Raw genomic sequence first — 27,969 nt, 5'->3', positions numbered from 1 at the left:
GATGGAGGGAATGGGTTGTCCCTCTCTTATTGATGGAGGGAATGGGTTGTCCCTCTTTATTGATGGAGGGAATGGGATGTCTCCTCTTTATTGATGGAGGGAATGGGTTGTCCCCTCTATTTATTGATGGAGGGAATGAGTTGTCCCCTCTTTATTGATGGAGGGAATGGGTTGTCCCCTCTTTATTGATGGAGGGAATGGGTTGTCCCTCTTTATTGATGGAGGGAATGGGTTGTCCCTCTTTATTGATGGAGGGAATGGGTTGTCCCTCTTTATTGATGGAGGGAATGAGTGTGTCCTCTTGATGGAGGGAATATTGATGGAGGGAATGGTGGGGATGTCCCCTCTTTATTGATGGAGGGAATGAGTTGTCCCCTTATTGATGGAGGGAATGGGTTGTCCCTCTTTATTGATGGAGGGAATGGGATGTCCCCTCTTTATTGATGGAGGGAATGGGATGTCTCCTCTTTATTGATGGAGGGAATGGGATGTCCCCTCTTTATTGATGGAGGGAATGAGTTGTCCCCTTTATTGATGGAGGGAATGGGTTGTCCCCTCTTTATTGATGGAGGGAATGGGATGTCCCTCTCTATTGATGTCCCCTCTTATTGATGGAGGGAATGGGTTGTCCCTCTTTATTGATGGATGGGTTGTCCCTATTGATGGAGGGAATGGGTTGTCCCTCTTTATTGATGGAGGGAATGGATGTCTCCTCTTTATTGATGGAGGGAATGGGATGTCTCCTCTTTATTGATGGAGGGAATGGGTTGTCCCCTCTTATTGATGGAGGGAATGGGATGTCTCCTCTTTATTGATGGAGGGATTGATGGGATGTCCCTCTTATTGATGGAGGGAATGGGTTGTCCCTCTCTATTGATGGAGGGAATGGGTTGTCCCCTCTTATTGATGGAGGGAATGAGTTGTCCCCTCTTTATTGATGGAGGGAATGGGATGTCTCCTCTTTATTGATGGAGGGAATGAGTTGTCCCTCTTATTGATGGAGGGAATGAGTTGTCCCTCTTTATTGATGGAGGGAATGGGATGTCTCCTCTTTATTGATGGAGGGAATGGGATGTCTCCTCTTATTGATGGAGGGAATGGGTTGTCCCCTCTTTATTGATGGAGGGAATGGGTTGTCCCCTCTTATTGATGGAGGGAATGAGTTGTCCCCTCTTATTGATGGAGGGAATGGGTTGTCTCCTCTTTATTGATGGAGGGAATGGAGGGAATGGGTTGTCCCTCTTTATTGATGGAGGGAATGGGTTGTCTCCTCTTATTGATGGAGGGAATGGGTTGTCCCCTCTTTATTGATGGAGGGAATGGGTTGTCCCTCTTTATTGATGGAGGGAATGGGTTGTCCCTCTTTATTGATGGAGGGAATGGGTTGTCCCCTCTTTATTGATGGAGGGAATGGGTTGTCTCTTTATTGATGGAGGGAATGGGTTGTCTCTTTATTGATGGAGGGAATGGGATGTCCCCCTCTTTATTGATGGAGGGAATGGGTTGTCCCTCTTTATTGATGGAGGGAATGGGTTGTCCCTCTTTATTGATGGAGGGAATGAGTTGTCCCCTCTTTATTGATGGGGAATGTCCTCCTCTTTATTGATGGAGGGAATGAGTTGTCCCTCTTTATTGATGAGGGAATGAGTTGTCCCTCTTATTGGGAGGGAATGGGATGTCCCTCTTATTGATGGAGGGAATGGGATGTCCCTCTTATTGATGGAGGGAATGGGTTGTCCTCTTTATTGATGGAGGGAATGAGTTGTCCCTCTTTATTGATGGAGGGAATCTTTATTGATGGAGGGAATGAGTTGTCCCTCTTTATTGATGGAGGGAATGGGTTGTCCCTCTTTATTGATGGAGGGAATGGGTTGTCCCCTCTTTATTGATGGAGGGAATGGTTGTCCCCTCTTTATTTGATGGAGGGATTGATGGAGGGAATGTGTCCCTCTTTATTGATGGAGGGAATGAGTTGTCCCCTCTTTATTGATGGAGGGAATGGGTCCCTCTTTATGTCTCCTCTTTATTGATGGAGGGAATGGGTTGTCCCCTCTTTATTGATGGAGGGAATGGGTTGTCCCCTCTTTATTGATGGAGGGAATGAGTTGTCCCCTCTTTATTGATGGAGGGAATGGGATGTCCCCTCTTATTGATGGAGGGAATGGGATGTCCCCTCTTATTGATGGAGGGAATGGGATGTCCCTCTTATTGATGGAGGGAATGGATGTCCCTCTTTATTGATGGAGGGAATGGGTTGTCCCCTCTTTATTGATGGAGGGAATGGGATGTCTCCTCTTTATTGATGGAGGGAATGGGTTGTCCCTCTTTATTGATGGAGGGAATGGGATGTCTCCTCTTTATTGATGGAGGGAATGGGATGTCTTTATTGATGGAGGGAATGGGATGTCTCCTCTTTATTGATGGAGGGAATGAGTTGTCCCCTCTTTATTGATGGAGGGAATGGGATGTCTCCTCTTTATTGATGGAGGGAATGGGATGTCTCCTCTTTATTGATGGAGGGAATGGGTTGTCCCCTCTTTATTGATGGAGGGAATGGGATGTCTCCTCTTTATTGATGGAGGGAATGGGATGTCTCCTCTTTATTGATGGAGGGAATGGGATGTCTCCTCTTTATTGATGGAGGGAATGAGTTGTCCCCTCTTTATTGATGGAGGGAATGGGATGTCTCCTCTTTATTGATGGAGGGAATGGGATGTCTCCTCTTTATTGATGGAGGGAATGAGTTGTCCCCTCTTTATTGATGGAGGGAATGAGTTGTCCCCTCTCTATTGATGGAGGGAATGAGTTGTCCCCTCTCTATTGATGGTGGGAATGAGTTGTCCCCTCTCTATTGATGGAGGGAATGGGATGTCTCCTCTTTATTGATGGAGGGAATGAGTTGTCCCCTCTCTATTGATGGTGGGAATGAGTTGTCCCCTCTCTATTGATGGAGGGAATGGGTTGTCCCCTCTCTATTGATGGAGGGAATGGGATGTCCCCTCTCTATTGATGGAGGGAATGGGTTGTCTCCTCTTTATTAATGGAGGGAATGGGATGTCCCCTCTCTATTGATGGAGGGAATGGGTTGTCCCCTCTCTATTGATGGAGGGAATGGAGTTGTCCCTCTTATTGATGGAGGGAATGGGATGTCTCCTCTTTATTGATGGGAATGGGATGTCTCCCTTTATTGATGGAGGGAATGGGTTGTCCCTCTTTATTGATGGAGGGAATGAGTTGTCCCCTCTTTATTGATGGAGGGAATGGGTTGTCCCCTCTTTATTGATGGAGGGAATGGGTTGTCCCCTCTTATTGATGGAGGGAATGGGTTGTCCCTCTTTATTGATGGATGGGGAATGAGTTGTCCCCTCTTTATTGATGGAGGGAATGGGTTGTCCCCTCTTTATTGATGGAGGGAATGGGTTGTCCTCTTATTGATGGAGGGAATGGGTTGTCCCCTCTTTATTGATGGAGGGAATGGGTTGTCCCCTCTTTATTGATGGAGGGAATGGGTTGTCCCCTTTATTGATGGAGGGAATGGGTTGTCCCCTCTTTATTGATGGAGGGAATGGGTTGTCCCTCTTTATTGATGGAGGGAATGGTTGTCCCCTCTTTATTGATTGATGGAGGGAATGGGTTGTCCCCCTCTATTGATGGATGGGGAATGGGTTGTCCCCTCTTTATTGATGGAGGGAATGATGTCCCTCTCTATTGATGGAGGGAATGGGTTGTCCCCTCTCTATTGATGGAGGGAATGGGATGTCTCCTCTCTATTGATGGAGGGAATGGGATGTCCCCTCTCTATTGATGGAGGGAATGGGATGTCTCCTCTTTATTGATGGAGGGAATGGGATGTCTCCTCTTTATTGATGGAGGGAATGAGTTGTCCCTCTTTATTGATGGAGGGAATGGGATGTCTCCTCTTTATTGATGGAGGGAATGGGTTGTCTCCTCTTTATTGATGGAGGGAATGGGATGTCTCCTCTTTATTGATGGAGGGAATGGGATGTCTCCTCTTTATTGATGGAGGGAATGGGATGTCTCCTCTTTATTGATGGAGGGAATGGGTTGATTGATGGAGGGAATGGGATGTCTCCTCTTTATTGATGGTGGGAATGGGATGTCCCCTCTTTATTGATGGAGGGAATGGGATGTCTCCTCTTTATTGATGGAGGGAATGGGATGTCTCCTCTTTATTGATGGAGGGAATGAGATGTCCCCTCTTTATTGATGGAGGGAATGAGTTGTCCCCTCTCTATTGATGGAGGGAATGAGTTGTCCCCTCTCTATTGATGGTGGGAATGAGTTGTCCCCTCTCTATTGATGGAGGGAATGGGATGTCTCCTCTTTATTGATGGAGGGAATGAGTTGTCCCCTCTCTATTGATGGGGAATGAGTTGTCCCCTCTCTATTGATGGAGGGAATGGGATGTCTCCTCTTTATTGATGGGAATGGGATGTCCCTCTTTATTGATGGAGGGAATGTCCCCTCTTTATTGATGGAGGGTCCCCTCTCTATTGATGGAGGGAATGGGATGTCTCCTCTTTATTGATGGTGGGAATGGGATGTCCCCTCTCTATTGATGGAGGGAATGGGTTGTCCCCTCTTTATTGATGGAGGGAATGAGTTGTCCCCTCTTTATTGATGGAGGGAATGGGATGTCTCCTCTTTATTGATGGAGGGAATGGGATGTCTCCTCTTTATTGATGGAGGGAATGGGATGTCTCCTCTTTATTGATGGAGGGAATGAGTTGTCCCCTCTTTATTGATGGAGGGAATGGGATGTCCCCTCTCTATTGATGGAGGGAATGGGTTGTCTCCTCTTTATTAATGGAGGGAATGGGATGTCCCCTCTCTATTGATGGAGGGAATGGGTTGTCCCCTCTCTATTGATGGAGGGAATGGGATGTCTCCTCTCTATTGATGGAGGGAATGGGATGTCCCCTCTCTATTGATGGAGGGAATGGCTTGTCCCCTCTCTATTGATGGAGGGAATGAGTTGTCCCCTCTCTATTGATGGTGGGAATGAGTTGTCCCCTCTCTATTGATGGAGGGAATGGGATGTCTCCTCTTTATTGATGGTGGGAATGGGATGTCCCCTCTCTATTGATGGAGGGAATGGCTTGTCCCCTCTCTATTGATGGAGGGAATCGGATGTCTCCTCTTTATTGATGGTGGGAATGGGATGTCCCCTCTCTATTGATGGAGGGAATGGGTTGTCCCCTCTTTATTGATGGAGGGAATGAGTTGTCCCCTCTTTATTGATGGAGGGAATGGGATGTCTCCCCTTTATTGATGGAGGGAATGGGATGTCTCCTCTTTATTGATGGAGGGAATGGGATGTCTCCTCTTTATTGATGGAGGGAATGGGATGTCTCCTCTTTATTGATGGAGGGAATGAGTTGTCCCCTCTTTATTGATGGAGGGAATGGGATGTCTCCTCTTTATTGATGGAGGGAATGGGTTGTCCCCTCTCTATTGATGGAGGGAATGGGTTGTCCCCTCTCTATTGATGGAGGGAATGGGATGTCTCCTCTTTATTGATGGTGGGAATGGGATGTCCCCTCTCTATTGATGGAGGGAATGGGTTGTCCCCTCTTTATTGATGGAGGGAATGAGTTGTCCCCTCTTTATTGATGGATGGGGAATGGGATGTCTCCTCTTTATTGATGGAGGGAATGGGATGTCTCCTCTTTATTGATGGAGGGAATGGGATGTCTCCTCTTTATTGATGGAGAATGAGTTGTCCCTCTTTATTGATGGAGGGAATGGGATGTCCCTCTCTATTGATGGAGGGAATGGGTTGTCCCCTCTTTATTGATGGAATGGGATGTCCCTCTCTATTGATGGAGGGAATGGGTTGTCCCCTCTCTATTGATGGAGGGAATGGGATGTCTCCCTTTATTGATGGAGGGAATGGGATGTCCCCTCTCTATTGATGGAGGGAATGGCTTGTCCCCTCTCTATTGATGGAGGGAATGAGTTGTCCCCTCTCTATTGATGGTGGGAATGAGTTGTCCCCTCTCTATTGATGGAGGGAATGGGATGTCTCCTCTTTATTGATGGTGGGAATGGGATGTCCCCTCTCTATTGATGGAGGGAATGGCTTGTCCCCTCTCTATTGATGGAGGGAATGGGATGTCTCCTCTTTATTGATGGTGGGAATGGGATGTCCCCTCTCTATTGATGGAGGGAATGGGTTGTCCCCTCTTTATTGATGGAGGGAATGAGTTGTCCCCTCTTTATTGATGGAGGGAATGGGATGTCTCCTCTTTATTGATGGAGGGAATGAGTTGTCCCCTCTTTATTGATGGAGGGAATGGGTTGTCTCCTCTTTATTGATGGAGGGAATGGGATGTCCCCTCTTTATTGATGGAGGGAATGGGTTGTCTCCTCTTTATTGATGGAGGGAATGAGTTGTCCCCTCTTTATTGATGGAGGGAATGGGTTGTCCCCTCTTTATTGATGGAGGGAATGAGTTGTCCCCTCTTTATTGATGGAGGGAATGGGTTGTCCCCTCTCTATTGATGGAGGGAATGGGTTGTCCCCTCTTTATTGATTGTCCCCTCTTTATTGATGGAGGGAATGGGTTGTCCCCTCTTTATTGATGGAGGGAATGAGTTGTCCCTCTTATTGATGGAGGGAATGAGTTGTCCCTCTTTATTGATGGAGGGAATGGGTTATGGGATGTCCCCTTTTATTGATGGAGGGAATGGGTTGTCCCCTCTTTATTGATGGAGGGAATGGATGTCTTTATTGATGGAGGGAATGGGTTGTCCCTCTTTATTGATGGAGGGAATGGGTTGTCTCCTCTTTATTGATGGAGGGAATGGGATGTCCCCTCTTTATTGATGGAGGGATGGGAATTGTCCCTCTCTATTGATGGAGGGAATGGGTTGTCCCCTCTTTATTGATGGAGGGAATGGGATGTCCCCTCTTTATTGATGGAGGGAATGGTTGTCCCTCTTTATTGATGGAGGGAATGTCTCCTCTCTATTGATGGAGGGAATGGGATGTCTCCTCTTTATTGATGGAGGGAATGAGTTGTCCCCTCTTTATTGATGGAGGGAATGGGATGTCTCCTCTTTATTGATGGAGGGAATGGTTGTCCCTCTTTATTGATGGAGGGAATGGGTTGTCTCCTCTTTATTGATGGAGGGAATGGGATGTCCCTCTTTATTGATGGAGGGAATGGGATGTCCCCTCTTTATTGATGGAGGGAATGGGTTGTCCCCTCTTTATTGATGGAGGGAATGGGATGTCCCCTCTTTATTGATGGAGGGAATGGGATGTCTCCTCTTTATTGATGGAGGGAATGAGTTGTCCCCTCTTTATTGATGGAGGGAATGGGTTGTCTTTATTGATGGAGGGAATGGGATCCTCTTTATTGATGGAGGGAATGGGTTGTCCCCTCTTTATTGAATGGAGGAATGGGATGTCCCTCTTTATTGATGGAGGGAATGGGTTGTCCCCTCTTTATTGATGGAGGGAATGGGTTGTCCCCTTTATTGATGGAGGGAATGGGTTGTCTCTTATTGATGGAGGGAATGGGATGTCCCCTCTTTATTGATGGAGGGAATGGGTTGTCCCCTCTCTATTGATGGAATGGGAATGGAGGGGGTTGTCCCCTCTTTATTGATGGAGGGAATGGGATGTCTCCTCTTTATTGATGGAGGGAATGAGTTGTCCCCTCTATTGATGGAGGGAATGAGTTGTCCCTCTCTATTGATGGAGGGAATGGGATGTCTCCTCTTTATTGATGGTGGGAATGGGATGTCCTCTCTTATTGATGGAGGGAATGGGTTGTCCCCTCTATTATTGATGGAGGGAATGGGATGTCTCCTCTTTATTGATGGTGGGAATGGGATGTCCCCTCTTTATTGATGGAGGGAATGGGATGTCCCTCTTATTGATGGAGGGAATGAGTTGTCCCCTCTTTATTGATGGAGGGAATGGGATGTCCCTCTTTATTGATGGAGGGAATGGGTTGTCCCCTCTTTATTGATGGAGGGAATGGTTGTCTCCTCTTTATTGATGGAGGGAATGGGTTGTCCCTCTTATTGATGGAGGGAATGGGATGTCCCTCTTATTGATGGAGGGAATGGGTTGTCCCCTCTTTATTGATGGAGGGAATGAGTTGTCTCCTCTTTATTGATGGAGGGAATGGGTTGTCCCCTCTTTATTGATGGAGGGAATGAGTTGTCCCCTCTTTATTGATGGAGGGAATGGGTTGTCCCCTCTTTATTGATGGAGGGAATGGGTTGTCCCCTCTCTTTATTGATGGAGGGAATGGGTTGTCTCCTCTTTATTAATGGAGGGAATGGAGGGAATGTCCCCTCTCTATTGATGGAGGGAATGGGATGTCCCCTCTCTATTGATGGAGGGAATGGGATGTCCCCTCTTTATTGATGGAGGGAATGGGATGTCTCCTCTTATTGATGGAGGGAATGGGATGTCTCTTTATTGATGGAGGGGTCCCCTCTTTAATGAAGTTGTCCCCTCTTTATTGATGGAGGGAATGGGATGTCTCCTCTTATTGATGGAGGGAATGAGTTGTCCCCTCTTTATTGATGGAGGGAATGGGATGTTTTATTGATGAATGGAATGTCCTCTTTATTGATGGAGGGAATGGGATGTCTCCTCTTATTGATGGAGGGAATGGGATGTCTCCTCTTTATTGATGGAGGGAATGAGTTGTCCCCCTTTATTGATGGAGGGAATGGGATGTCTCCTCTTATTGATGGAGGGAATGGGATGTCTCCTCTTTATTGATGGAGGGAATGGGTTGTCCCCTCTTTATTGATGGAGGGAATGGGTTGTCCCTCTTATTGATGGAGGGAATGGGATGTCTCCTCTTATTGATGGAGGGAATGGGATGTCCCCTCTTTATTGATGGAGGGAATGGGTTGTCCCTCTTTATTGATGGAGGGAATGGGATGTCCCCTCTTTATTGATGGAGGGAATGGGATGTCCCTCTTTATTGATGGAGGGAATGGGATGTCCCCTCTTTATTGATGGAGGGAATGGGTTGTCCCTCTTATTGATGGAGGGAATGGGATGTCTCCTCTTATTGATGGAGGGAATGAGTTGTCCCCTCTTTATTGATGGAGGGAATGGGATGTCTCCTCTTTATTGATGGAGGGAATGGGATGTCCCCTCTTTATTGATGGAGGGAATGGGTTGTCTCCTCTTATTGATGGAGGGAATGAGTTGTCCCCTCTTTATTGATGGATTGATGGGAATGGAGTTGTCCTTTATTGATGGAGGGAATGGGATGTCTCTTTTTGATGGAGGGAATGGGTTGTCCCCTCTTATTGATGGAATGGGATGTCTCCTCTTATTGATGGGAATGGGATGTCCTCTTTATTGATGGAGGGAATGATGTCCCCTCTTATTGATGGAGGGAATGGGTTGTCCCCTCTTTATTGATGGAGGGAATGAGTTGTCCCCTCTTTATTGATGGAGGGAATGGGATGTCTCCTCTTTATTGATGGAGGGAATGGGTTGTCCCCTCTTTATTGATGGAGGGAATGGGTTGTCCCCTCTTATTGATGGAGGGAATGAGTTGTCCCCTCTTTATTGATGGAGGGAATGGGTTGTCCCTCTTTATTGATGGAGGGAATGTTGTCCCTCTTTATTGATGGAGGGAATGGGTTGTCCCCTCTTTATTGATGGAGGGAATGAGTTGTCCCCTCTTTATTGATGGAGGGAATGGGTTGTCCCCTCTTTATTGATGGAGGGAATGGGTTGTCCCCTCTCTATTGATGGAGGGAATGGGTTGTCCCCTCTTTATTGATGGAGGGAATGGGATGTCTCCTCTTTATTGATGGAGGGAATGGGATGTCCCTCTCTTTATTGATGGAGGGAATGGGTTGTCCCTCTTATTGATGGAGGGAATGGGATGTCTCCTCTTATTGATGGAGGGAATGGGTTGTCCCTCTTATTGATGGAGGGAATGGGATGTCTCCTCTTTATTGATGGAGGGAATGATGTCTCCTCTTTATTGATGGAGGGAATGAGTTGAATGATGGAGGGAATGATTGTTGTCCCCTCTTTATTGATGGAGGGAATGGGATGTCTCCTCTTTATTGATGGAGGGAATGGGATGTCTCCTCTTTATTGATGGAGGGAATGGGATGTCTCCTCTTTATTGATGGAGGGAATGAGTTGTCCCCTCTTTATTGATGGAGGGAATGGGATGTCTCCTCTTTATTGATGGAGGGAATGGGATGTCTCCTCTTTATTGATGGAGGGAATGGGATGTCCCTCTTATTGATGGAGGGAATGGGATGTCCCCTCTTTATTGATGGAGGGAATGGGATGTCCCTCTTTTTATTGATGGAGGGAATGGGATGTCTCCTCTTTATTGATGGAGGGAATGAGTTGTCCCCTCTTTATTGATGGAGGGAATGGGATGTCTCCTCTCTATTGATGGAGGGAATGGGTTGTCCCCTCTTTATTGATGGAGGGAATGGGTTGTCCCCTCTTTATTGATGGAGGGAATGGGTTGTCCCCTCTTTATTGATGGAGGGAATGAGTTGTCTCCTCTTTATTGATGGAGGGAATGGGTTGTCCCCTCTTTATTGATGGAGGGAATGGGTTGTCCCCTCTTTATTGATGGAGGGAATGGGTTGTCCCCTCTTTATTGATGGAGGGAATGGGTTGTCCCCTCTCTATTGATGGAGGGAATGGGTTGTCTCCTCTTTATTAATGGAGGGAATGGGATGTCCCCTCTCTATTGATGGAGGGAATGGGTTGTCCCCTCTCTATTGATGGAGGGAATGGGATGTCTCCTCTCTATTGATGGAGGGAATGGGATGTCCCCTCTCTATTGATGGAGGGAATGGGATGTCTCCTCTTTATTGATGGAGGGAATGGGATGTCTCCTCTTTATTGATGGAGGGAATGAGTTGTCCCCTCTTTATTGATGGAGGGAATGGGAATGATGGAGGGAATGAGTTGTCCCTCTTTATTGATGGAGGGAATGGAATGTCTCCTCTTTATTGATGGAGGGAATGGGATGTCTCCTCTTTATTGATGGAGGGAATGGGATGTCTCCTCTTTATTGATGGAGGGAATGAGTTGTCCCCTCTTTATTGATGGAGGGAATGGGATGTCTCCTCTTTATTGATGGAGGGAATGGGATGTCTCCTCTTTATTGATGGAGGGAATGAGTTGTCCCCTCTTTATTGATGGAGGGAATGGGATGTCTCCTCTTTATTGATGGAGGGAATGGGATGTCTCCTCTTTATTGATGGAGGGAATGGGATGTCTCCTCTTTATTGATGGAGGGAATGAGTTGTCCCCTCTTTATTGATGGAGGGAATGGGATGTCTCCTCTTTATTGATGGAGGGAATGGGATGTCTCCTCTTTATTGATGGAGGGAATGAGTTGTCCCCTCTTTATTGATGGAGGGAATGAGTTGTCCCCTCTCTATTGATGGAGGGAATGAGTTGTCCCCTCTCTATTGATGGTGGGAATGAGTTGTCCCCTCTCTATTGATGGAGGGAATGGGATGTCTCCTCTTTATTGATGGAGGGAATGAGTTGTCCCCTCTCTATTGATGGTGGGAATGAGTTGTCCCCTCTCTATTGATGGAGGGAATGGGATGTCTCCTCTTTATTGATGGTGGGAATGGGATGTCCCCTCTCTATTGATGGAGGGAATGGCTTGTCCCCTCTCTATTGATGGAGGGAATGGGATGTCTCCTCTTTATTGATGGTGGGAATGGGATGTCCCCTCTCTATTGATGGAGGGAATGGGTTGTCCCCTCTTTATTGATGGAGGGAATGAGTTGTCCCCTCTTTATTGATGGAGGGAATGGGATGTCTCCTCTTTATTGATGGAGGGAATGGGTTGTCCCCTCTTTATTGATGGAGGGAATGAGTTGTCCCCCTCTTTGATGGAGGGAATGGGATGTCCCCTCTCTATTGATGGAGGGAATGGGTTGTCCCCTCTTTATTGATGGAGGGAATGGGTTGTCCCCTCTTTATTGATGGAGGGAATGGGTTGTCTCCTCTTTATTGATGGAGGGAATGGGTTGTCCCCTCTTTATTGATGGAGGGAATGAGTTGTCCCCTCTTTATTGATGGAGGGAATGGGTTGTCCCCTCTTTATTGATGGAGGGAATGGGTTGTCCCCTCTCTATTGATGGAGGGAATGGGTTGTCTCCTCTTTATTAATGGAGGGAATGGGATGTCCCCTCTCTATTGATGGAGGGAATGGGTTGTCCCCTCTCTATTGATGGAGGGAATGGGATGTCCTCTCTATTGATGGAGGGAATGGGATGTCTCTCTATTGATGGAGGGAATGGGATGTCTCCTCTTTATTGATGGAGGGAATGGGATGTCTCCTCTTTATTGATGGAGGGAATGAGTTGTCCCCTCTTTATTGATGGAGGGAATGGGATGTCTCCTCTTTATTGATGGAGGGGGTTGTCCCCTCTTTATTGATGGAGGGAATGGTTGTCTCCTCTTTATTGATGGAGGGAATGGGATGTCTCCTCTTTATTGATGGAGGGAATGGGATGTCTCCTCTTTATTGATGGAGGGAATGGAGGGAATGGGTTGTCCCCTCTTTATTGATGGAGGGAATGAGTTGTCTCCTCTTTATTGATGGAGGGAATGGGATGTCTCCTCTTTATTGATGGAGGGAATGGGATGTCCCCTTTATTGATGGAGGGAATGAGTTGTCTTTATTGATGGAGGGAATGGGATGTCTCTCTCTTATTGATGGAGGGAATGGGATGTCTCCTCTTTATTGATGGAGGGAATGGGTTGTCCCCTCTTTATTGATGGAGGGAATGAGTTGTCCCCTCTTTATTGATGGAGGGAATGGGATGTCTCCTCTTTATTGATGGAGGGAATGGGATGTCTCCTCTTTATTGATGGAGGGAATGGGATGTCTCCTCTTTATTGATGGAGGGAATGAGTTGTCCCCTCTTTATTGATGGAGGGAATGGGATGTCTCCTCTTTATTGATGGAGGGAATGAGTTGTCCCCTCTTTATTGATGGAGGGAATGGATGTCTCCTCTTTATTGATGGAGGGAATGGGATGTCTCCTCTTTATTGATGGAGGGAATGGGATGTCCCTTTATTGATGGAGGGAATGAGTTGTCCCCTCTTTATTGATGGAGGGAATGGGATGTCCCTCTTATTGATGGAGGGAATGGGATGTCTCCTCTTTATTGATGGAGGGAATGAGTTGTCCCCTCTTTATTGATGGAGGGAATGGGATGTCTCCTCTTTATTGATGGAGGGAATGGGTTGTCCCCTCTTTATTGATGGAGGGAATGGGTTGTCCCCTCTTTATTGATGGAGGGAATGGGATGTACCCTCTTTATTGATGGAGGGAATGGGTTGTCCCCTCTTTATTGATGGAGGGAATGGGTTGTCCCCTCTTTATTGATGGAGGGAATGGGATGTCCCTCTTTATTGATGGAGGGAATGGGATGTCCCCTCTTTATTGATGGAGGGAATGGGTTGTCCCTCTTTATTGATGGAGGGAATGGGTTGTCCCCTCTATTGATGGAGGGAATGGGATGTCCCCTCTCTATTGATGGAGGGGGTTGTCCCCTCTCTATTGATGGAGGGAATGGGATGTCTCCCTCTCTATTGATGGAGGGAATGGGATGTCCCCTCTTATTGATGGAGGGAATGATGTCTTTATTGATGGAGGAATGGGATGTCTCTTTATTGATGGAGGGAATGGGTTGTCCCCTATTTTATTGATGGAGGGAATGAGTTGTCCCCTCTTTTATTGATGGAGGGAATGGGATGTCCCTCTTTATTGATGGAGGGAATGAGTTGTCCCCTCTTTATTGATGGAGGGAATGGGTTGTCCCCTCTTTATTGATGGAGGGAATGGGTTGTCCCCTCTTTATTGATGGGAGGTTGAATGGGATTGTCCCTCTTTATTGATGGAGGGAATGGAGGGTTGTCCCCTCTTTATTGATGGATGGGGAATGGGATGTCCCTTTATTGATGGAGGGAATGGGATGTCCCCTCTTTATTGATGGAGGGAATGGGTTGTCCCTCTTTATTGATGGAGGGAATGGGTTGTCTCCTCCTCTTTATTGATGGAGGGAATGGGATGTCCCCCTCTTTATTGATGGAGGGAATGAGTTGTCCCCTCTTTATTGATGGAGGGAATGGGTTGTCCCTCTATTGATGGAGGGAATGGGTTGTCTCCTCTTTATTGATGGAGGGAATGGGATGTCCCCTCTTTATTGATGGAGGGAATGGGATGTCCCCTCTTTATTGATGGAGGGAATGGGATGTCTCTTTATTGATGGAGGGAATGGGATGTCCCCTCTTTATTGATGGAGGGAATGGGATGTCTTTATTGATGGAGGGAATGAGATGTCCCTCTTTATTGATGGAGGAATGAGTTGTCCCTCTTTATTGATGGAGGGAATGGGATGTCTCCTCTTTATTGATGGAGGGAATGAGTTGTCCCCTCTTTATTGATGGAGGGAATGGGATGTCTCCTCTTTATTGATGGAGGGAATGGGATGTCTCCTCTTTATTGATGGAGGGAATGGGATGTCTCCTCTTTATTGATGGAGGGAATGAGTTGTCCCCTCTTTATTGATGGAGGGAATGGGATGTCTCCTCTTTATTGATGGAGGGAATGGGATGTCTCCTCTTTATTGATGGAGGGAATGGGTTGTCCCTCTTTATTGATGGAGGGAATGGGTTGTCTCCTCTTTATTGATGGAGGGAATGGGTTGTCCCCTTTATTGATGGAGGGAATGGGTTGTCCCCTCTTTATTGATGGAGGGAATGAGTTGTCCCCTCGTTATTGATGGAGGGAATGGGTTGTCCCCTCTTTATTGATGGAGGGAATGGGTTGTCCCCTCTCTATTGATGGAGGGAATGGGTTGTCTCCTCTTTATTAATGGAGGGAATGGGATGTCCCCTCTCTATTGATGGAGGGAATGGGTTGTCCCCTCTCTATTGATGGAGGGAATGGGATGTCTCCTCTCTATTGATGGAGGGAATGGGATGTCCCCTCTCTATTGATGGAGGGAATGGGATGTCTCCTCTTTATTGATGGAGGGAATGGGATGTCTCCTCTTTATTGATGGAGGGAATGAGTTGTCCCCTCTTTATTGATGGAGGGAATGGGATGTCTCCTCTTTATTGATGGAGGGAATGAGTTGTCCCCTCTTTATTGATGGAGGGAATGGAATGTCTCCTCTTTATTGATGGAGGGAATGGGATGTCTCCTCTTTATTGATGGAGGGAATGGGATGTCTCCTCTTTATTGATGGAGGGAATGAGTTGTCCCCTCTTTATTGATGGAAGGAATGGGATGTCTCCTCTTTATTGATGGAGGGAATGGGATGTCTCCTCTTTATTGATGGAGGGAATGAGTTGTCCCCTCTGTATTGATGGAGGGAATGGGATGTCTCCTCTTTATTGATGGAGGGAATGGGATGTCTCCTCTTTATTGATGGAGGGAATGGGATGTCCCCTCTTTATTGATGGAGGGAATGAGTTGTCCCCTCTTTATTGATGGAGGGAATGGGATGTCTCCTCTTTATTGATGGAGGGAATGGGATGTCTCCTCTTTATTGATGGAGGGAATGAGATGTCCCCTCTTTATTGATGGAGGGAATGAGTTGTCCCCTCTCTATTGATGGAGGGAATGAGTTGTCCCCTCTCTATTGATGGTGGGAATGAGTTGTCCCCTCTCTATTGATGGAGGGAATGGGATGTCTCCTCTTTATTGATGGAAGGAATGAGTTGTCCCCTCTCTATTGATGGTGGGAATGAGTTGTCCCCTCTCTATTGATGGAGGGAATGGGATGTCTCCTCTTTATTGATGGTGGGAATGGGATGTCCCCTCTCTATTGATGGAGGGAATGGCTTGTCCCCTCTCTATTGATGGAGGGAATGGGATGTCTCCTCTTTATTGATGGTGGGAATGGGATGTCCCCTCTCTATTGATGGAGGGAATGAGTTGTCCCCTCTTTATTGATGGAGGGAATGGGATGTCTCCTCTTTATTGATGGAGGGAATGGGATGTCTCCTCTTTATTGATGGATGGAATGAGTTGTCCCCTCTTTATTGATGGAGGGAATGGGATGTCTCCTCTTTATTGATGGAGGGAATGGGATGTCTCCTCTTTATTGATGGAGGGAATGAGTTGTCCCCTCTTTATTGATGGAGGGAATGGGTTGTCCCCTCTTTATTGATGGAGGGAATGGGATGTCTCCTCTTTATTGATGGAGGGAATGGGATGTCTCCTCTTTATTGATGGTGGGAATGGGATGTCCCCTCTCTATTGATGGAGGGAATGGGTTGTCCCCTCTTTATTGATTGAGGGAATGAGTTGTCCCCTCTTTATTGATGGAGGGAATGGGTTGTCCCCTCTTTATTGATGGAGGGAATGAGTTGTCCCCTCTTTATTGATGGAGGGAATGGGTTGTCCCCTCTTTATTGATGGAGGGAATGGGATGTCCCCTCTCTATTGATGGAGGGAATGGGTTGTCCCCTCTTTATTGATGGAGGGAATGGGATGTCCCCTCTTTATTGATGGTGGGAATGAGTTGTCCCCTCTTTATTGATGGAGGGAATGGGTTGTCTCCTCTTTATTGATGGAGGGAATGAGTTGTCCCCTCTTTATTGATGGAGGGAATGGGATGTCTCCTCTTTATTGATGATGGGAATGGGTTGTTCCCTCTTTATTGATGGAGGGAATGGGTTGTCTCCTCTTTATTGATGGAGGGAATGAGTTGTCTCCTCTTTATTGATGGAGGGAATGGGATGTCCCCTCTTTATTGATGGAGGGAATGAGTTGTCCCCTCTTTATTGATGGAGGGAATGAGTTGTCCCCTCTTTATTGATAGAGGGAATGGGTTGTCCCCTCTTTATTGATGGAGGGAATGAGTTGTCCCCTCTTTATTGATGGAGGGAATGGGATGTCCCCTCTCTATTGATGGAGGGAATGGGTTGTCCCCTCTTTATGGATGGAGGGAATGGGATGTCCCCTCTTTATGGATGGAGGGAATGGGATGTCCCCTCTCTATTGATGGAGGGAATGAGTTGTCCCCTCTTTATTGATGGAGGGAATGAGTTGTCCCCTCTTTATTGATGGAGGGAATGAGTTGTCCCCACTTTATGGATGGAGGGAATGGGATGTCCCCTCTCTATTGATGGAGGGAATGGGATATCCCCTCTCTATTGATGGAGGGAATGGGATATCCCCTCTCTATCGATATCTATTCATCATGATTAATTACACCTCATAGCACAACAAACTGTTTCATACGGAAACATATGGTTTTCTTACTTTAAACATGCATATAACATTGTGTAAAGTATCATGAAGTCCAAAAAATTATAATTACCCACAATCCTCTAAAAACAGAGCCACATGGAAAGTTATTAAGTTTAATGTAAATAGTATAAAAACTGAAAATAATTGAAGTTGTCACGTTCTGACCTTTATTTCCTTTGTTTTGTATTTATTTAGTCTGGTCAGGGCGTGAGTTGGGTGGGCAGTCTATGTTTCTTTTTCTAGGTTTTGGGTATTTCTATGTTTCGGCCTAGTATGGTTCTCAATCAGAGGCAGGTGTCATTAGTTGTCTCTGATTGAGAATCATACTTAGGTAGCCTGGGTTTCACTGTGTGTTTGTGGGTGATTGTTCCTGTCTCTGTGTCTGCACCAGATAGGACTGTTTAGGTTTTCACTTTTCTTGTTTTGTTCAGTCTGTTCATGTATAGTCGTCTTTATTAAAAACATGAATAATCACCACGCTGCATTTTGGTCCGCCTCTCTTTCACCAGAAGAAAACCCTTACAGAAGTAAAACCAGAAACCTGTATTTATATGTGAAAATCATTTTGGGGCTAATATTTATTGATTCTATTATATTTACTGTCCCTGGATAATATTTACATATTATATTTACTGTCCCTGGATAATATTTATGGATTATATTTTATTTACTGTCCCTGGATAATATTTATTGATTATATGTTATTTATTGTCCCTGGATAATATTTATATATTATATGTTATTTATTGTCCCTGGATAATATTTATATATTATATTATATTTACTGTCCCTGGATAATATTTATAGATTATATTATATTTACTGTCCCTGGATAATATTTATAGATTATATTATATTTACTGTCCCTGGATAATATTTATATATTATATGTTATTTATTGTCCCTGGATAATATTTATATATTATATTATATTATATTTACTGTCCCTGGATAATATTTATATAATATATTTACTGTCCCTGGATAATATTTATATATTATATTATATTTACTGTCCCTGGATAATATTTATAGATTATATTATATTTACTGTCCCTGGATAATTTTTATAGTGTTATATTATATTTTATTTACTGTCCCTGGATAATGTTTATAGATTATATTATATTTACTGTCCCTGGATAATTTTTATAGTGTTATATTATATTTTATTTACTGTCCCTGGATAATGTTGATATATTATATAATATTTACTGTCCCTGGATAATATTTATAGATTATATTTACTGTCCCTGGATAAAATGTATATATTATATTATATTTACTGTCCCTGGATAATATTTATAGATTATAATATATTATATTTACTCTCCCTGGATAATATTTCTGTATTATATTATATTTACTGTCCCTCGATAATATTTATATATTATATTATATTTACTGTCCCTGGATAATATTTATAGATTATATTTTATTTACTGTCCCTGGATAATACTTATATATTATATTATATTATATTTACTGTCCCTGGATAATATTTATAGATTATATTATATTTACTGTCCCTGGATAAAATTTATAGATTATATTTTATTTACTGTACCTGGATAATACTTATATATCATATTATATTTACTGTCCCTAGATAATATTTACAGTGGGGCAAAAAAGTATTTAGTCAGCCATCAATTGTGCATGTTCTCCCACTTAAAAAGATGAGAGAGGCCTGTAATTTTCATCATAGGTACACTTCAACTATGACAGACAAAATGAGAAAAAAAATCCAGAAAATCACATCGTAGGATTTTTAATAAATTTAATTGCAAATTATGTTGGAAAATAAGTATTTTGTCAATAAAAAAAGTTTATCTCAATACTTTGTTATATACCCTTTGTTGGCAATGAAAGAGGTCAAACGTTTTCTGTAAGTCTTCACAAGGTTTTCACACACTGTTGCTGATATTTTGGCCCATTCCTCCATGCAGATCTCCTCTAGAGCAATGATGTTTTGGGGCTGTTGCTGGGCAACACGGACTTTCAACTCCCTTCAAAGATTTTCTATGGGTTTGAGATCTGGAGACTGGCTAGGCCACTCCAGGGCCTTGAAATGCTTCTTACGAAGCCACTCCTTCGTTGCCCGGGCGGTGTGTTTGGGATCATTGTCATGCTGAAAGACCCAGCCACGTTTCATCTTCAATGCCCTTGCTGATGGAAGGAGGTTTTCACTCAAAATCTCACGATACATGGCCCCATTCATTCTTTCCTTTACACGGATCAGTCGTCCTGGTCCCTTTGCAGAAAACAGCCCCAAAGCATGATGTTTCCACCCCCATCCTTCACAGTAGGTATGGTGTTCTTTGGATGCAACTCAGCATTCTTTGTCCTCCAAACACGACGAGTTGAGTTTTTACCAAAAAGTTATATTTTGGTTTCATCTGACCATATGACATTCTCCCAATCTTCTTCTGGATCATCCAAATGCTCTCCAGCAAACTTCAGACGGGCCTGGACATGTACTGGCTTAAGCAGGGGGACACGTCTGGCACTGCAGGATTTGAGTCCCTGGCGGCGTAGTGTGTTACTGATGGTAGGCTTTGTTACTTTGGTTCCAGCTCTCTGCAGGTCATTCACTTTGTCCCCCCGTGTGGTTCTGGGGTTTTTGCTCACCGTTCTTGTGATCATTTTGACCCCACGGGGTGAGATCTTGCATGGAGCCCCAGATTGAGGGAGATTATCAGTGGTCTTGTATGTCTTCCATTTCCTAATAATTGCTCCCACAGTTGATTTCTTCAAACCAAGCTGCCTACCTATTGCAGATTCAGTCTTCCCAGCCTGGTGCAGGTCTACAATTTTGTTTCTGGTGTCCTTTGACAGCTCTTTGGTCTTGGCCATGGTGGAGTTTGGAGTGTGACTGTTTGAGGTTGTGGTCAGGTGTCTTTTATACTGATAACAAGTTCAAACAGGTGCCATTAATACAGGTAACGAGAAGAAGTTACAGGTCTGTGAGAGCCAGAAATCTTGCTTGTTTGTAGGTGACCAAATACTTATTTTCCACCATAATTTGCAAATAAATTCATTAAAAATCCTACAATGCGATTTTCTGGATTTTTTCCCTCATTTTGTCTGTCATAGTTGAATTTTACATATGATGAAAATTACAGGCCTCTCTCATGTTTTTAAGTGGGAGAACTTGCACAATTGGTGGCTGACTAAATACTTTTTTGCCCCACTGTATACCACAGGGTCCTCTGGACCAAGGACAACATGTAATCACAGGCCTCGTAGAACACAGGGTCCTCTGGACCAAGGACAACATGTAATCACAGGCCTCGTAGAACACAGGGTCCTCTGGACCAAGGACAACATGTAATCATAGGCCTCGTAGAACACAGGGTCCTCTGGACCAAGGTCGACATGTAATCACAGGCCTCGTAGAACACAGGGTCCTCTGGACCAAGGCCAACATGTAATCATAGGCCTCGTAGAACACAGGGTCCTCTGGACCAAGGTCGACATGTAATCATATGCCTGGTAGACCTCATCACATAAACTTCCCAGACCAATATTGTATGTGCTCTACTGTATGATGGCATTAAGCAATTAAATGCGATTAGTCATCCAAATAAGTAAATGTTGATTACGGCTCAATAACACACTCTCTTATATGACATAATATCCCAGAAAACATGGTGTAACAAAGTTGTGAAAAGAAACATATTATACATGTCTGCCCTGATCAAATCAAATCAAATCAAATGTATTTATATAGCCCTTCGTACATCAGCTGATATCTCAAAGTGCTGTACAGAAACCCAGCCTAAAACCCCAAACAGTAAGCAATGCAGGTGTTGAAGCACGTTGGCTAGGAAAAACTCCCTAGAAAGGCCAAAACCTAGGAAGAAACCTAGAGAGGAACCAGGCTATGAGGGGTGGCCAGTCCTCTTCTGGCTGTGCCGGGTGGAGATTATAACAGAACATGGCCAAGATGTTCAAATGTCCATAAATGACCAGCATGATCAAATAATACGTCTGGGATGTCCAGTGAACAGGTCAGGATTCCATAGCCGCAGGAAGAACAGTTGAAACTGGAGCAGCAGCACGGCCAGGTGGACTGGGGACAGCAAGGAGTCATCATGCCAGGTAGTCCTGAGGCATGGTCCAACAGCTCAGGTCCTCCGAGAGAGAGAAAGAAAGAGAGAAAGAGAGAATTAGAGAGAGCACACTTAAATTCACACAGGACACCGAATAGGACAGGAGAAGTACTCCAGATATAACAAACTGACTCTAGCCCCCCGGCACATAAACTACTGCAGCATAAATACTGGAGGCTGAGACAGGAGGGGTCAGGAGACATTGTGGCCCCTTCAGAGGACACCCCCGGACAGGGCCAAACCGGAAGGATATAACCCCACCCACTTTGCCAAAGCACAGCCCCCACACCACTAGAAGGATATCTTCAACCACCAACTTACCATCCTGAGACAAGGCAGAGTATAGCCCACAAAGATCTCTGCCACGGCACAACCCAAGGGGGGGCGCCAACCCAGACAGGAAGATCACATCAGTGACTCAACCCACTCAAGTGATCTAATGCTGGACGATGAGCTGGGTCTTGGCTGCATCCGGCTGCTAAAAAAACACTGTCTGCACTGATCTAATGCTGGACGATGAGCTGGGTCTTGGCTGCATCTATCTGCTAAAAAAACACTGTCTGCCCTGATCTAATGCTGGACGATGAGCTGGGTCTTCTCTGCATCCGTCTGCTAAAAAAAACACTGTCTGCCCTGATCTAATGCTGGACTATGAGCTGGGTCTTCTCTGCATCCGTCTGCTAAAAAAAACACTGTCTGCCCTGATCTAATGCTGGACGATGAGCTGGGTCTTGGCTGCATCCGTCTGCTAAAAAAACACTGTCTGCCCTGATCTAATGCTGGACGATGAGCTGGGTCTTGGCTGCATCCGTCTGCTAAAAAAACACTGAAACATATCTTCTGAGGGAATGGTTTAGATGAGCAGGAGAAAACAAATCCTCCAACTCCTGGACACTACTCAAAGGTCGTGAGCTCACGAGTCAGCTTATTGTCATTCACTGTTGCAGGTGTATCTCCCCAATAATTGATGAATAATGACACATTCATGAAGCAACTTCACACAATGTTGTTGAAGATCCTTGGGACATTATGATCATGCATTGGGGCAATGCTTCTGGCAACGTTGATGCAACCGAACCACGATGTTGCAACAACGGAGATGTATTTGGTATAATGAATGTATGAAAAGAAAGAAAGAAAGTAGCACACTCTAAATATGCTACCAACATTTGAATGGGTACACCTAACCAACATTTCTATAAGCAGTGCCTTCAGATTAGAAGGAGAAGGAGAAGGAAAAGGAGAAGGAGAAGAAGAAGAAGAAGAAGAAGAAGAAGAAGGAGAAGAAGAAGGAGGAGAAGGAAGGTAAGAAGGAGAAGGAGGAGAAGAAGGATAAGAAGAAGAAGAAGGAGAAGAAGAAGATGAAGGAGGAGAAGGAAGGTAAGAAGGAGGAGAAGAAGGAGAAGGAAGGTAAGAAGGAGGAGAAGAAGGAGAAGAAGAAGAAGAAGGAGAAGAAGAAGGAGGAAAATAAAGGGATGAAGGAGAAGAAGGAGAAGAAGAATAATAAGAAGAAGGAGAAGAAGAAGGAGGAGAAGGAAGGTAAGAAGGAGAAGATGGAGAAGAATAAGAAGAAGGAGAAGAAGAAGGAGGAGAAGAAGGAGGAGGAGAAGGAAGGTAAGAAGGAGAAGAAGGAGAAGGAGAAGAAGAAGAAGAAGGAGGATAAGAAGGAGGAGAAGGAAGGTAAGAAGGAGAAGGAGGAGAAGAAGGAGAAGAATAAGAAGAAGGAGAAGAAGAAGGAGGAGAAGAAGGAGAAGAAGAAGAAGAATACGAAGGAAAATAATTAGAAGGCGAAGAATAAGGAGAAGAATAAGAAGGGGAATAATAAGAATAAGGAGAAGAATAAGGAGGAGAAGGAGAAGGAGAAGAAGAAGAGGAAGGAGAAGGAGAAGAAAAGAAGAAGAAGAAGAAGAAGAAGAAGAAGAAGAAGAAGGAGAAGAAGTAGAAGGAGGAGGAGAAGGAGAAGAAGAAGGAGAAGAAGAAGAAGGAGGAGGAGAAGAAGAAGGAGAAGAAGAAGGAGGAGGAGAAGAAGAAGAAGAAGAAGAAGAAGAAGAAGAAGAAGAAGAAGAAGAAGAAGAAGGAGAAGAAGAAGGAGAAGAAGAAGGAGGAGAAGGAGAAGAAGAAGGAGAAGAAGATGAAGGAGGAGGAGAAGAAGAAGAAGAAGGAGAAGAAGAAGAATAAGAAGGAGAAGAAGAAGGAGAAGAAGAAGGAGGAGGAGAAGGAGGAGAAGAAGTAGTTAGTCAGCACATTTAGTGGTTTATTTCATTTAGTAGTATAATGAATTGTTACAACTTAATGTACTAACTGTGTATTACCTGTTGTGTTTGTGTGTATATCCTACGTTGTGATTGCTACTTGGTATTTTACTTTATCCTTTGGTTCTTTGTTTGTTCAAAGGCTACGTATTTCTCGTCAAAACAAAACAAACTTCACACTACATTCTGAATGTCAAATGAGCATCATTTTGTATTTCCCATCTCCTCCTCACTCTAGCTACTTACCTCCTCCCTTTCTCTCTCCGAGGCTTCACATTTTCAGGCTTCTTTTCTGCCCGCCTCAAATCCAATTTCTAGTGACTAATCTGCATTTTCTTCCTCCCTGTCCTTCTAAACACTTCCCCTCATACAGTATGTTGTGCTGCAGAGTGGAGTGGGGAGGGAGATGAGGGAAGCAGAGGGCACAGCTGCAACGGTTTAACCTTCCTTGCAGGTGTTATTTATGCTCTGGCTTTTATTAGCTGTGTTTGCAGAGAAAGATAATTCTGAAAATATTCAATATTGTGCAATTTGCATAATTTAATTTGCATAGTTTTACATTTTGCCACTGGAAACAGAAACATATCCATCGTTTATTAATGGGGACGTTCTACTCTGAATGCGCCATATCGAACCACATCCACCAGCCAGCTAATTCACTACAGTCTTTTTACAGAGAAAATTAATGAAGACAAAATGCTATGCTATTATTGTTTTGGAACCATTCAATAAGGAACAAGAACAGCGATATTGTTCTGGTAACGAAGTCATTTTCCTGGTAAATGTATTGTTCTTTTAATGAAGTTAATTTTAACGTGTGTATGATATGTGGCAAGGTTATCATAATCAACGAAAACTGAAACTAAGATGAACATTTTACATAAAAAATAAAACTGTAAACTGAAAAAATGGCAACATTTGAAAAAGCAGAACTATTCTGAAACTTATACTTGACTGCAAAACAAACTAAAATAAAACAATCAGAAATTATGTTTAGTTTTTTTATAAAATAAATTGGGCAAATATCAAATGAGGTTTTCGAGCTTCTGAATATGGTGGGTAAATGCTGCCAGTAGATGGCAATGTTTGAAATAGGCCTGTGTTGTGCATCACTATCACTAGCTATCACTGGCTAACACTAGCTATCACTAGCTATCACTGGCTAACACTAGCTATCACTGGCTAACACTAGCTATCACTAGCTAACACTAGCTATCACTAGCTAACACTAGCTATCACTAGCTAACACTGGCTATCACTGGCTAACACTAGCTATCACTAGCTAACAGCGAATAAATCGGAGGACGAGCATGGAGCATAACTAGACAAAGCTAGAACAGCTTGTGAAGTTGCTGGAGCCGTTCACAATCCACACCGACCAACTTCAAATAGGCCTATCTTGTGCATCACTATCACTAGCTATCACTAGCTAACAGCGAATAAATCGGAGGACGAAAATGGAGCATGATGAGGCCAAGCTAGAACAGCTTGTGAAGTTGCTGGAGCCGTTCACAATCCACACCGACCAACTTCAAACTGACAGCCAGTTGGTGCTGTATCTTTTCCAATGTGAGCCACAAACAGTTTGTACAAGTACACGTGAAGTCACTGCATGAGCACTTCGCTTGCATACTGATGGCAGCCAACTTCGATCCAACCCCTGCAGAAGCTTGCCTGACAGACCGAAGTGTGCCTCTTTGCTTTGCTCTGCTCAACAAAGAGGGATACAGTGATTGGGGAAGAGTTTTTTTGTACTTCAGCAAGTCTAAGAGTACAGCCATGGACCAGCAGCACCCCAGAAAGATGCCAGAACAATGAATCCAGCAATCATCTTGACCAGCGCTTCAGAAATATAGCTTCCTTGCATCGAAGATTGTATCTGAGGTTACTATCCAGAGTAAACCTGGCAGGGCATTAGGTGCAGTGTGAGCTGTGGAAATAACTTGAAGAGGTCAAGGGGCATGTTTACAGAGTCAACCTGGCAGGGCATTAGGTGCAGTGTGAGCTGTAGAAATACCTTGAAGAGGTCAAGGGGCATGTTTACAGAGTCAACCTACAGGGCATTAGGTGCAGTGTGAGCTGTAGAAATACCTTGAAGAGGTCAAGGGGCATGTTTACAGAGTCAACCTGGCAGGGCATTAGTTGCAGTGTGAGCTGTGGAAATAACTTGAAGAGGTCAAGGGGCATGTTTACAGAGTCACCTTTCCAGTTCTGACAGGCAAGGATGGCTGTTTATTCAAACCTGAGGCCTGTGACACTGGGTTTCTACCTTTGCATCCTAGGCATTCGTGGAGAGGATATTCTTTGTCTGTGAACAACTGTCATCGGGCTTGAGAAACCCGAACGACCACTTCTCTGGAACGCAGAGTCTTCTTGAAGATAAACCAGACTTGTTTGGTTGAACAGACACACAAACACAAGCTGTATGCATTGTACATGGTTCATTTGATTCCATTTTTGCTAATAAAATGTGATTGAGTTGTTCTTCTTCTTCTTCTTATTGTTATTAATATGACCTCCCCTAGTGTCCAATATATGAAGTACCTGGGGATATAATTACCTGTGATCACATGACACAGGTGTGTCAAGGCTATTGAATTACATGTGATCATCTGACACAGGTGTGTCAAGGCTATATAATTACCTGTGATCATATGACACAGGTGTGTCAAGGCTATATAATTACCTGTGATCATATGACACAGGTGTGTCAAGGCTATATAATTACCTGTGATCATATGACACAGGTGTGTCAAGGCTATATAATTACATGTGATCATCTGACACAGGTGTGTCAAGGCTATATAATTACCTGTGATCATATGACACAGGTGTGTCAAGGCTATTGAATTACCTGTGATTACATGACACAGGTGTGTCAAGGCTATATAATTACCTGTGATCATATGACACAGGTGTGTCAAGGCTATATAATTACCTGTGATCACATGACACAGGTGTGTCAAGGCTATATAATTACCTGTGATTACATGACACAGGTGTGTCAAGGCTATTGAATTACCTGTGATCAACTGACACAGGTGTGTCAAGGCTATATAATTACCTGTGATCACATGACACAGGCGTGTCAAGGCTATATAATTACCTGTGATCACATGACACAGGTATGTCAAGGCTATATAATTACCTGTGATCACATGACACAGGTGTGTCAAGGCTATATAATTACCTGTGATCACATGACACAGGTATGTCAAGGCTATATAATTACCTGTGATCACATGACACAGGTGTGTCAAGGCTATATAATTACCTGTGATTACATGACACAGGTATGTCAAGGCTATATAATTACCTGTGATCACATGACACAGGTGTCAAGGCTATTGAATTACCTGTGATCACATGACACAGGTGTGTCATGGCTATATAATTACCTGTGATCACATGACACAGGTATGTCAAGGCTATATAATTACCTGTGATCAAATGACACAGGTGTGTCAAGGCTATATAATTACCTGTGATTACATGACACAGGTGTCAAGGCTATATAATTACCTGTGATCACATGACACAGGTATGTCAAGGCTATATAATTACCTGTGGTCACGTGACACAGGTGTGTCAAGGCTATATAATTACCTGTGGTCACATGACACAGGTGTGTCAAGGCTATTGAATTACCTGGACTTTGATGTTTATATGCCATTCAGCACCATTTGTGTATAGAATTTTTCGTTTCAATAATAAATGATACATTTATTTCATAACATCCTTTTCATTGGAGACAATGTTAATGTCCTACTGGTCTGAACTGAGAGATGGCGTGATGGCTAGGTAGTGTGATGCAAGGTCAGTGAGATATATGCTCACACCACAGAGACAAAGGTCTGCTGTAAAACTACAACTGTCAGGATTCTATGGCATGTAGAACTACATGTGTCTGTCAGGTCTGCTGTAGAACAGGAGGTGTCAGGCTGGTCTGGCCTGTAGAACTAGAGGTGACAGACTGGTCTGGCCTGTAGCACTGGAGGTGACAGGCTGGTCTTGCCTGTAGAACAGGAGGTGTCAGGCTGGTCTGGCCTGTAGAACAGGAGGTGTCAGGCTGGTCTGGCCTGTAGAACTACATGTGTCAGTCAGGTCTGCTGTAGAACAGGAGGTGTCAGGCTGGTCTGGCCTGTAGAACAGGAGGTGTCAGGCTGGTCTGGCCTGTAGAACTAGAGGTGTCAGGCTGGTCTGGCCTGTAGAACTAGAGGTGTCAGTCAGGTCTGCTGTAGAACAGGAGGTGTCAGGCTGGTCTGGCCTGTAGTACTGGAGGTGTCAGGCTGGTCTGGCCTGTAGAACTAGAGGTGT

This window comes from Oncorhynchus nerka, linkage group LG14 (genome assembly GCF_034236695.1).
Source record: "Oncorhynchus nerka isolate Pitt River linkage group LG14, Oner_Uvic_2.0, whole genome shotgun sequence".
Classification (NCBI taxonomy): Eukaryota; Metazoa; Chordata; class Actinopteri; order Salmoniformes; family Salmonidae; genus Oncorhynchus; species Oncorhynchus nerka.
Note: the sequence above shows the minus strand (reverse complement) of the source record.